The sequence below is a fragment of the Hetaerina americana genome, unplaced genomic scaffold, assembly GCF_022747635.1.
Source record: "Hetaerina americana unplaced genomic scaffold, ioHetAmer1.1.p SCAF_1, whole genome shotgun sequence".
Taxonomy (NCBI): domain Eukaryota; kingdom Metazoa; phylum Arthropoda; class Insecta; order Odonata; family Calopterygidae; genus Hetaerina; species Hetaerina americana.
Window position 1 is genome coordinate 103,086,008 of NW_027286069.1, and position 12,198 is coordinate 103,098,205.

Consider the following 12,198-nt stretch of genomic DNA (forward strand, 5'->3'; position numbering starts at 1 on the left):
TTTATCAAATATCTCGTTTAATAATAACGATAACAACAAATAAACAAAAATAATGGAAAGACAACTTGATTATATGTAAAAAAGTTCCTCATCATTTTTTCGATAGCACTTTAAATAAGCCCGTAAAAATTAATTAAAGTTCTCAAGACCTAATTTTTTGAAATTCCCGCTATTTCTCTTCAATTCCGCTTTGCTATTCTCTCATTCTATACCTATTAATCAGTCTCCTTCTCCTATTCGGAAATTGACATTTAAAGCGGAGGGCATGAAGAGAGAGTAGAATTGCGTTAACCGGGAAACGCCCATCCCTCACCCCTTAGCTTTTTCCCTTTCCACTACACCTTCTACGCAGTATATAAAGGGGACGGATCGGCGTTAGGTCGCCAGCAGATCGGGAAATAGTCCCGATCTATAGGCCCACCTAATCATCGTGTAGGGTTCCAGATGAGATCTTCCTCCGTGGGGCTAACACCAAAAGCTGTGGGGGTAAGTATGACCCGTTAGCCAAATTGGCTTTTCGGATTTTTTTTCATTTTTTCTATACGCTCTAGAAGCGAGCAAATGTGAAGATGGGTCACTCTCAATGCCCGCCTTCGATTCCCGGCGAGAAAACCGGAGACCCTTTCCAGGGTATCCAAGGGTTTTCAGGGTACGGGAATATCATTGTCGAAAGGACACCCCCTATGTACCCCTTAGCGGGTTGAGCACCGTGGGGGTACTCAGTACTATCGTACTGAGTATTTTCCAGAACTTTCAGACCGATCGGACCAGTGGTTTTGGCCCTATGGCCAAAAAAGCCGAAATTTTCGGGAATTATGCTCAATAACTCCGTTGTTTGAAGAGATAAAAATATGATTTAAATTTGAATGTTTATCAGAAAACAGCTGGCTACCGATTCCGCGTGGAATTAATCGTAAAAATATTAGGGTTCACCCTAGGGTAATAAGGGTATAGTAAAATCTCCGACTGAAGTACCCTTTTCAAAATGCTATATGATACGGAGCATAAGTGTTTACTATTCCCAATTTCTAAAAGTTTGATATACCAAATAGGTAGGTCACTATTCCTAAAAGAAAGGATAAGAATTAGGCGGTGGCGTTTACAAAAAACCCTCTAGATAAAAATAAGGTTTAAATTTGAAAGTTTATCAGGGAAAATTTAGTTATCTATTCCGCATTGAATTACCCGTAAAATTATAAGTGTTTACCCTTGGAAAACTAAGGGTATGGAAAAATCCCTAATTGAGGTACCATTTTTAAAATTCTGTACGATACCAGACATAAGGGTATAACATTCCCAATTTCTAAAACTTTGATATACCAAATAGGTGGACCAAATATATAATGTTTTCTCTAAGGAATAGGGATACAAAATTGTGGAAATTCATATATATTAAAACGAACATTTTGTTTCAAATAATTTTTATTTGATTATTTTTTTTACATATAAAAAACTTTTCTTGGCTATAATTATAAATCATAACCTCCCCCACCGTCATTGTAAACATTCGGGGGAGAAAAAGTTTCTTCTCCCTCCCCCGAAAAAAGATTGTCGCCACCACCCCCTCCCCGAATCGGGTGGTCATCATCTCCACCTTCTCCACCCGGTAGCGGGTTTCCTCCTCCAAATCCTCCTTCTTCAGAAATGACCCCTCCTCCTGCAACCGAAAGAATCTTTCCCGGATGCTAGCCTGCCAGAATAAAAATAGGTACCGTCAGTAGATATTAATTACACTTCGAGCATTATTAAAATTTGATATAACCAGTTAAAAAAGCTACCACAGAAGTTGATGAAGAGGTCAACGCTTCGGGTGACGTTGAGGTGGAGGTGGTGACGCTGACAGTGGGGGTGCTGTTAAGCGTCGTGGTTGAGGGGGTGGACTCCATCCTACAAAGGTAAAAACGAAAACTTTGTATACAATAAATCATATGTTTATATATATATATATATATATTAATCGTTACTCACATCAATTAACTGGAGGGTGATTAGAACTGCCAAAACCACCCTGTCCTCGGTTACTATTAGAGGTAACGTCATCAGACACTACAAATGAAACATCTGTAGCGATTCTTTCAAGGATGATTTGACATATTCTAGCTCCTCTTCTCACCAAAAAATCCTCATCACTATGGTTATAGAGGAGAACCTTAATTTACCCCCTATAATCAGGATCAATTACACCCGCCCCAACTTCTATCCCATACCTCAGCGAAAGACTAGAGCGGGATGCGAGTCTCCCGTAAAATCCTTTGGGGATTTCAAGGGAGAATCCGCAAGGTATTAAAGCCCGCCCCCGCTTAGGAATTATATCCCACTGGACAGCACTAATATCATATCCAGCAGGGCATTCATAGCATGGCATAGGGGTACTTGCAAACGGGTGTAGTTTCCTAATGATGATGGAAATTCTGAAAATTTTAATATGATAAATATATATATTTAAGACCCCTCCTCAACCATATTCAAATAACATTTAAAATAATGTTAATTATCTCTAAGTCATAATTACCCAGAAGCAGAAGTAGTAGCCTCCATGATGATGATTTTTGGTGCAGGAGTGGTGACAAGACTGGAATATGGTGCAATTCGGCAATTCGGCAATGAGCGGCGATGATCAGAGGAGAGCGGATAATAGCGATGGTAGTAGATCTCTGCCAGGTGTTGAATGATGGAGACTCAAAGCTGAGGGTTTATATACAGGAACGCTTCTGTAGAGCATCATGCTACGTGCTAAAACTAGGAAGTTAGAGGAGGAGGTTGCATTAAGCAAGATCGGATAGTGGAGTGGGTTTTTTTCACTCCGCTGACCTCACTCGTTGAACATATCCCAACATCCTTGAGAGATTCCTCATCCTCCTAATCTCTTTCAATAACAACTCCTTGCATGTCCTCGGATGTTCGGCATTGAGCATTGCATTTTTCAGTAGAAGCTGCCAACTCCAAAGACCTTGGCACATGCTCAGGTTGCGTCGAAGGATAATTGAAAGGAAATACCTGAACTAGTCAATTCCATCCAAGCACATGCGTAGATGATGAAATTACTTGATTTCAACTAAGTAACCTTCTTGCGCGGATGTTCGGCATTGAGCATTGCATTTTTCAGTAGAAGCTGCCAACTCCAAAGACCTTGGCACATGCTCAGGTTGCGTCGAAGGATAATTGAAAGGAAATACCTGAACTAGTCAATTCCATCCAAGCACATGCGTAGATGATGAAATTACTTGATTTCAACTAGGTAACCTTCTTGCGCGGATGTTCGGCATTGAGCATTGCATTTTTTCAGTAGAAGCTGCCAACTCCGCAAACCTTGGCACATGCTTAGGTCGGTGGATAATTCAAATGGTTGAACTAGCTAATTCCATCCACATCCAGACCAGCACATGCACAGATGATGACATTACTTGATTCTAACTAGGTGGCCTTCTTGCACGGGTGTTCCGCTGAGGGAATTAGCTTTTATTTCTATAAAACTCCACTTCTGAGAGTTAAGTTTCCATTTCCTCCAGAGCAGCTTAGAGAGCTATTACGGACCGATTTCACCTCCCGAATCATCAGCTGTATTCATTGACGTCAGGAGTAAGTACATATCATTAATAATCGCATTAATTTTTTAGGGTATATGCAATACCTAAAAGAAATTCATATATAATTGATTTTATCAATAGGATTGCATAGTTTGTTAACTAATCAGAAGTAGTAATATATATACAGCAATGTCTAACGTAAATTCACTATATAAAATATCATTATTAAAGTTATCAAAATATATTGTTCAAAGCGCATTCGTTAAGACGGAGAAGAGACAATCACCGGGTATCTCATTTAGACATTGTTTGCAGAGTAAAGTTGACATAATCTTGTACCATTTATCCGATTCAATACCTCGCACTGCGTTTAATCATATTGAGCAATATACTATTGCAGAAGAATACGAGTTTCTGTTCGAACGGGGTTATGAAGTAGATGATATTCGTTACGAGGTTTTTCTACCTCTAGATCCTGCACTTAATGTAATGAGATGAAAATGTATTTTTTCATACGTATCATTTTTTTATTTTATTTCAGCAACAGCTCAAAGAACCTTTAATCATGCCCTCTATCCAAGAAATTCTAGAAAATTACAATGCTGGTAGCTATCACAATTCGGAAGAATTAGAACAGGCATTAAGTGACATATATATGAAAATAGTGTTTGATGACGATAACATTTCTGATATGGGGACGTATAATCGAATGAAAAATGCGCTGGATAAGGCAAAGGGAAGAAAATTTTGCACTTACTGTGAAATCTTCTATGACATTGACGAGGCTATGCCTCATGAGAATACCAACGCGCACCGGATTAAAATCAACGAGCAAATAGGGAGAGGATTCAATGAAATTGAATCAGCTATTCGTTCCAGACTGAAAACATTTTGGATTACTCCCGTGGAAGATGGTGAACAGGACGTGATCTCATTTCTCAATAACATCAAAACTCAGTTGATCGAAAAGATAAATGATCAAATAGTGGAAAATAGTGCCATTAAATTCAATCTTGTTTTGATTTGCAAATTCAAAAAGGGTGAGAGGGATGAAATGAACGCTTCCTTCAAAACCAACAATCGCAGGTTATTGTTAGCAGATGAAATTCAGGAAGTAATCAATGAGACATTTTCTAAACTTTTAAAAGAAAAGTCCGAATTTCAAGCTAAAGGTTCAGGATGGGCCTTATCAAATGTGCTAGGTTTAGAACTGCGAATAAACAAGTACACGCCATTTCGAGGATCAACATTCATTGAGCTGCCTATAAAAATTAGGAATACTAAATCCGTTATCAATATCAGAAATGATGATCAATACTGCTTTATGTATGCCATTTGGGCCAAAAATATCAATAAGGATCCTCAAAGAGTTTCCCAGTATAAGACACGAGCATGCCATATGGGTTACAATTGGGACTGCATCGCGTACCCGGTGGAGCTGAAAGATATTCCCAAATTCGAACGTGTCAATAATATTTCAATCAACGTTTTTGGTCTGACAGATAAGAACCTCGTGTACCCACTAAAAATTGTAGATCATGAGCTCGAGGATCATCGCGACCTCCTTTACATTAGCAACGAAACAACCGCTCACTATTGTTGGATTAGGAATTTTGATAAATTGATTCACTCCCAAATTACGAAGCATTCTAATAGAATATTCACTTGCAAACGCTGCCTCACACATTACCGGAGTAAGCACAGGCTAGAAGAGCATCAACAGCTATGTAAAGGTACAGGCGAGCCGAGTAAAATCATTCTACCTGACGAGGACAATAAAAGTTTACAATTCACAAACTTAAATTATTCTTTTCGGGTACCTTTTGTCATTTACGCTGACTTTGAATGTCTTCTGGAAAATATTAGTACCTGCGAGCCTTATCCTTACTCATCTTATACTAATTTAATGCAGAGACATACCCCATTCAGCTTTAGTTACATCGTAGTGGGACCTGAGGGATGCGAGGACCCATACCTGTACCGAGGTCCCAATGCTGCTAGGGTATTCATTTTACGGATGAAAGAAGAGGCTGAAAAAGTTTGTAAACTTTACAAAAATATTATTCCAATGAATCCTCTCACTCCAGAGGAAGACTCAGATTTTGAAACTGCAAACGCATGTCACATTTGTGGTAAAGAATTGAAGGAGAATAAAGTTAGAGACCATGATCATTTGACAGGAAAGTATAGAGGACCTGCGCACTATTTTTGTAACATTCAATATAAAATGCCGAATTTCCTTCCAATCTTTATTCATAACCTCTCATCATATGATGGGCATTTCATCGTACGAGAGCTTAACTATGATGACAGGGAAATATTTATAATTCCAAATTCTGAAGAAAAATATATATCTTTTTCTAAGTCTATCACGGAAAATTTCAAAATTCGGTTTGTTGACACGTTTAGATTCATGCCTACCTCTCTAGCTTCATTGGTTGCCAATTTAACAGAGTTTAAATGCACAAGCACAATATTCGGTGAAAAGACAAATTTAGTTACACGAAAGGGGGTTTATCCCTATGATTACACTGATTCGTTGAATAAACTCGATGAAACCTTGCTCCCGGAAAAGGAGAATTTTTACAACAGACTGACCGATGAATATGTATCTGACGAAGATTATCAGCATGCAGAAAATGTTTGGGACGCATTTGAATGTGAAACACTCGGCGATTACAGCGATGTCTATCTGAAAAGCGACGTGACCCTTTTAGCTGATGTTTTTGAAAATTTTCGTGACGTATGCTACAGCGCGTATAAACTAGATCCTGCGTGGTATTATACTGCTCCAGGTTTAACTTTTGATGCAATGCTCAAATACACTGAAATAGAACTAGAGCTTTTGACTGACTACGACATGATACTAATGATTGAAAACGGCATCCGAGGAGGAATTTCACAATGCTGTAAAAGGTACTGCGAATCGAACAATAGATACATGTCAAGTCATGACCCAGATTCAGGTCCAACCTATTTGACATATCTAGACGCTAACAATCTCTATGGGTGGGCCCTTTCGAGACCCCTTCCCTACGGTAAATTTCGATGGTTAACACAGGCAGAAATTGATGATTTAAACGTTGAAAATGTTCCCGAAGACAGTGAAACTGGATATATTCTCGAAGTTGATCTTGAGTACCCACATAGGCTACACGATACACATTCAGATCTCCCTCTTTGCCCGGAAAACAAGACACCACCTGGCGGTAAACATAAAAAACTGCTAACAACTCTCGAAAATAAGAGTAAATATGTAATTCATTACGTAAACTTGAAACAAGCTTTAGAACTAGGACTGGTGCTGAAGAAGGTGCATAGAGTAATCAGGTTTAGTCAATCACCTTGGTTAAAGACCTATATTGATTTGAACACTGAGAAAAGAAAAATGGCAGTCAATGATTTTGAGAAGGATTTCTATAAACTGATGAACAATGCAGTATTTGGGAAAACAATGGAGAACGTGAGGAAACGTATGAATATGGAATTAGTGGTAAACGAAAAAAGACTACAAAAACTAATTAATAAGTCAACATTTCTGGATAGGACGATTTTTCACGAGTGTTTAGTTGCCATTCACATGCGGAAGGCAGTCATAAAAATGAATAAACCTATATATATAGGTTTCTGTGTCTTGGACTTGAGTAAGACTTTAATGTATGACTTTCATTATAGAACAATGCTTCCGAAATACGGGGAAAATATATCCCTCGCCTACACCGATACTGATAGCTTCATATATGAAATAAAAACGGATGATGTGTATAGGGATTTTCTGGGGAACCTAGATGCATTTGACACGTCGAATTATCCAAAGGATCACTTTTGCTTTTCTGAACAAAATAAAAAAGTAATTGGTAAATTCAAGGACGAATGCGATGGAAACCTAATGACACATTTTGTCGGATTACGTAGTAAACTTTATTCGTTCAAGGTAGAGGGAGGTAAAGAAAAGAAGAAAGCAAAAGGAATAACGAAAGTTGTTAAGGAAAAAGGTTTAAAATTTAACGACTATGTACAATGTCTCCGGGAGAACTCGGTGGTATTTCGAAAAATGAACGTGATACGGAGTAAAATGCATAATATTTACACCATGGAGATGAATAAAGTCACGCTGAATGCATCCGACGATAAGCGATACCTTTGTGAAGACGGGATAAAAACGTTTGCGTGGGGTCACTATAAAATTCCACGAAAACGAACGCATAATGATGCTTTTAACGGCGATTGAAATTATAAAAGAAAGATATTTTTAATCTAAATTTCAGTGTTAACCATGACGTTAGCCTGGAAGCATCCATTTACCTGTATTTGCGCGGGTCCCTCAGGCTGCGGGAAAACCACATTTGTCACGCAGTTTTTGGAAAATTTAGATTATATGGTGAATAGCCCGATACGTGAAATAGTATGGTGCTGTGCTCCTGGAAGTGAACCAAGCATTAGAATACCCGTTCAATTTCGAACCGAAATACCGCCTTTCGAAGAATTTGGTGGTGTGCCAACGTTGTACGTGATTGATGATTTAATGAGCGAAGGGGCCTATAGCAAAGACGTCTCTAAACTGTTCACTAGAGGAAGCCATCACTTTAACATTTCGGTTTTCCTAATTACGCAGAATATTTTTTATCAAAACCCGCAAGCGAGAAACATCTCGCTAAATTCCAAGTATATCGTTGTCTTTAAGAATCCTAGAGATAGGTCGCAATTTGGTCACTTGGCTAGGCAGGTGTATCCGGAAAAATCGGGGGAATTGGAGAGGGTATATAAACAAGTTACGCAACAACCATTCGGTTATTTGGTTCTGGATCTTGGTCAGGACTCAGACGAGAGGTTTCGTTTTAGAACGAAAATATTTCCTAAAGACGGGGCAACTGTAGTTTACATGTCCCTACACGATGAAAAGATTGAAGAACAATAAACATTTGCTCCACGTCTTAAAATCGGCAAAACCAAAACTTCGCACTGCGATTGTTAAAACCTCGGACGACGAGTTGATCAAAGCCATTTGCGATTGTTGTTTGAATACACTTAACGGGAACCATAAGATAGATAATAGGTTAAAACAAAAACTATCCAAGCATCGTAACACGTTGAGAAAGTTAGCTGTGCGGGGGGCGAGTGTGAAGAAGAAACGTGCGCTGCTCGTACAAAAAGGTGGTTTTTTACCATTATTGCTGGGATCAATTTTAAGCGGTGTCATCGGTAGCCTGCTGGGAAAATGAGCCTGCGTAAGATGCTAGTCGTGACTCCGGAAGTTTTTGATCGAAGTCGTGTAAAGGCTAGGTTGAGTACATTGGACAAGGAAATGAAAGGTGTGTTGGTTAAGAAAAGTATAAAGGATATTGATAAGTGGCATTTGTATAAAAGAATACTCGATAAATACCTTGACGCCGTCTCAGATATAAACTCCCCCGTACACGTTCCAATAGTCAAGTCCTTGGTAGAAACACCAACGAGGTCACGAGTTGCTGACGAGAGAGAGGAAATCCCCGCATTGAGAAAAACTCTGGCAGAAGTGAAAAGGTTGAATAAAGATTTAGACTCGACATGGGGACGCATACACGAAAGGCTAGGGGGAATGGAAAGCGTAACGTCAACGAGAAAAAAACGAAACCTATCGCGAGAAAGAAAACAACAGCTACCGTCTCCAAGAAAAATTCCGAGAAAAAGCGAGCGCGTAAGAAAACCGAAGACATACGGTCCGGATTGGGACACGACGTGATTGAGAACATATATAATAGCCCAGAGCACCCTGCCGGGTTTTCATCGGTTGAAAAATTATATAAAGCTACGGGAATAGGCCGAAAGGTGATTCGTGAGTGGTTAGAATCTCAAGAGGCATATACACGACACAAACCGGTGAGGAAAAGGTTCCCCAGAAATCACTATAACGTAACTTACATTGATGAGTGCTGGCAGTGCGATTTGAATGATTTGAGAAGATTGAAAAAATACAACAACGGGTGCTGTTACATTATGACTATAATAGACCTATTCTCCCGTTTTGCGTGGGCGAAAGCTTTGAGGACAAAGAGGCCGGAGGAGATAATTGAAGTATTTAAGGCTATATTTCGCGAACGCAAACCATTGAAAATTCAGAGCGATAAAGGGGGTGAATTTGTTAATAGTAAATTTAAAACTTTTCTCTCGAATCGAGGGGTAAAGTTTTACACCACAAATAATCCGGACATTAAGGCTAGCCTCGTTGAACGTTTCAATCGCACGCTAAAGTCTAAAATGTACAAGTATTTCACGAAATACACAACCTACAAATATGTCGATGTGCTCCCAAAACTCATTAGTAGTTATAACAATTGCGTTCATTCTAGCACAGGTATCGCACCCTCCAAAGTGAATGCAAAAAATGCATTTTCAATCGCTAGTCACATGAGGAAACCACTTACTAGCAAGGATTTTAAATTGAACGCGAATGATTATGTGAGAATCAGTAAGGAGCGACTTCCATTTACCAAAGGATACACTCCAAACTATACTAGTGAAATATTCAAAATCGCGGACGTGGATCGATCGAGGTCAATACCGACATATAAATTGAAGGACCTTAACGGTGAGGATATAAAGGGTAGTTTCTATGTGGAAGAACTAGTCAAGGTGAATGTGTCCTCCGAGACGGAATATAGGATAGAAAAAGTTTTGAGACGTAAAGGGAGTGGACCTAAATTGGAATACTTTGTCAAGTGGGAAGGATACCCATCCTCATTTAATTCTTGGATTCCTGCCTCCTCCGTGCGTACATTATGAACGAATTTTATCTTACACTACCTAGCGACAGTTCGAGGGATTTCTATCCGAGAAATACGATAGCTAACTACAAAACAAAATTGAGTCATCGTATCGATTTGATGAATGATGATTGGTACGTAGGTCTGGCGGAAATTTCCCTTCCATCTATTCATATTCTTTCTGGTGAAGTTAGAGAGGAAATTGGAGATGCTGGAACTTTGGAGGAAGAAGAAGCGTCTTCTAAAGATAATAGAACGCGAAATGAAAAGGGATTAGTTCGCGGAGAGATAGGAGGAGGACCGAGGTATGAATCTAGCGACGTTAAAATTACATTAAAAGATGGTTCGTTCTTTGTGGTACCTACTGGCGCATACGAATCACTAGGTAAGGCATTTGTCAAACCATTCCTCGAACTAGATAAAGCGAAACGTATAGCAGTACAAACGGAAATCTTTAATGCGAATAATGATGATCTTCCATTCGCTGAAAACGTATCAGGATTGAGTGAGCGTATAGAACCTGGCGTGTTAATTACTGCTAAAAACGTTACTTACACTTTACTTCCGGGCACGTATAATTCCTTTCGAGATTTATTTATTACTACTCTGTCAGATTTTAGTACGATTAGTAGAAATTACATTCGTGGAGACATATCAGGTATAATATCCATACTAGCAGCGAAGGAAGCACATGCAATAAACAAAAGCGATGTGGTAAAAGGAATCATAGCAAACTCCTCTTCCAACATATATGTCTACACAGATATAATCAAACCGCAATTTGTGGGTGATTCGCTCAGTCGATGCGTACGCATCTTGAATACTAAAATTGGTGAATATCAGACATTCAATCCGATATATTATTTCCCCGTTGAGAAGAACCATATCGAAAGCATCGAAATTCTACTGAGTGATAAACTCGGTGAGCCCATATCTTTTCGTAGTGGTGAGCAAAGCTCTATAATAGTGTTACACTTTATAAAAAAGAACTAATTCACGTTAGTTTATCATTCTGCGTCGAGATGGCATCGGTGGTGGACCGATATTACAGTTATTATGCGAAGCAGGTGGGGGGAGAGATTGGGCCATTGTATAGAGCTTCGTACAGGGTACAAAAGGGACGAGGTATTGGAAGTTTTCTCGCAGGTCTGTGGCGTTTTGCTAAGCCATTACTATTCAGCGGACTGAAAAGTGTGGGTAAGGAAGCAGCGAGTGCGGGAGCGGCGGCACTCGCGGACCTTGGGACTAAACCGGTAAAGGATATACTGCGCAGTAGAATAAACGAGGCGGGGCAGAACTTGAAACGCAAGGCCGAGGATAAGTTGAAAGGTATGACTGGTGGACGATTGAGGTTCGTGAAACGTCCAAGGCTAAATAAAATAAAACCCGTTGGTGGTAAGAAAAAACAGCATTCGAGTAGAAGGCGGAAACGAGGAAAGGTCGCGCTGAGTGATATTTTTTCATAATGAGTGAGCACATGCTGAGTTCGCTGGACATATTCCAACCCAATCCTCCGATACAGACGAACATTCTCTCGAAGCGACTTGTATCATATAAACCCATCTCTTCGTTGGATAATAGATCCGTTATCGAATTTCTAATAAAAGATTCTGGAGATGCGTACAAGGACTTGAATAGCGTTTATCTGAGACTTAAGGTGAAACTCTGTAAAAAGAATTTAACTGACTTTACCGATAGTGATACCAATCAGCCGGGAGTCGTCAACAATCTTCTCCATTCTCTCTTTGAACAGTGTAATGTATATTTCAATGGAACTCTTGTCACACCATCCGAGGATAATTACCACTATAGGAGCTTTTTCGAAAACGCGTTAAACTATGGGGTCGATGCGAGCAGAACGCACCTGCGTAATGTAGGCTGGGAATTAGATACGGGAAATGATATCGATAAGACGGATTCTTCCAATG

At 39.4% G+C, this 12,198-nt stretch overlaps 1 long non-coding RNA gene across 3 annotated transcripts; it reads right to left on the reverse strand.

The window, feature by feature from the left end:
* Positions 1–1,419: 1,419 nt before the first annotated feature.
* LOC139686892 (uncharacterized) lies at positions 1,420–2,877 on the reverse strand. Of its 3 annotated transcripts, none has more exons than XR_011700567.1 (4): positions 2,513–2,877; positions 1,969–2,411; positions 1,779–1,887; positions 1,420–1,690 (listed from the first exon to the last, which is right to left on the reverse strand). It is a non-coding gene; the product is annotated as an uncharacterized lncRNA (long non-coding RNA). The 3 variants fall into 3 exon arrangements; XR_011700572.1 differs by having other exon boundaries at positions 1,779–1,908; XR_011700568.1 differs by lacking the exon at positions 1,969–2,411 and having other exon boundaries at positions 2,513–2,688.
* Positions 2,878–12,198: the final 9,321 nt, after the last annotated feature.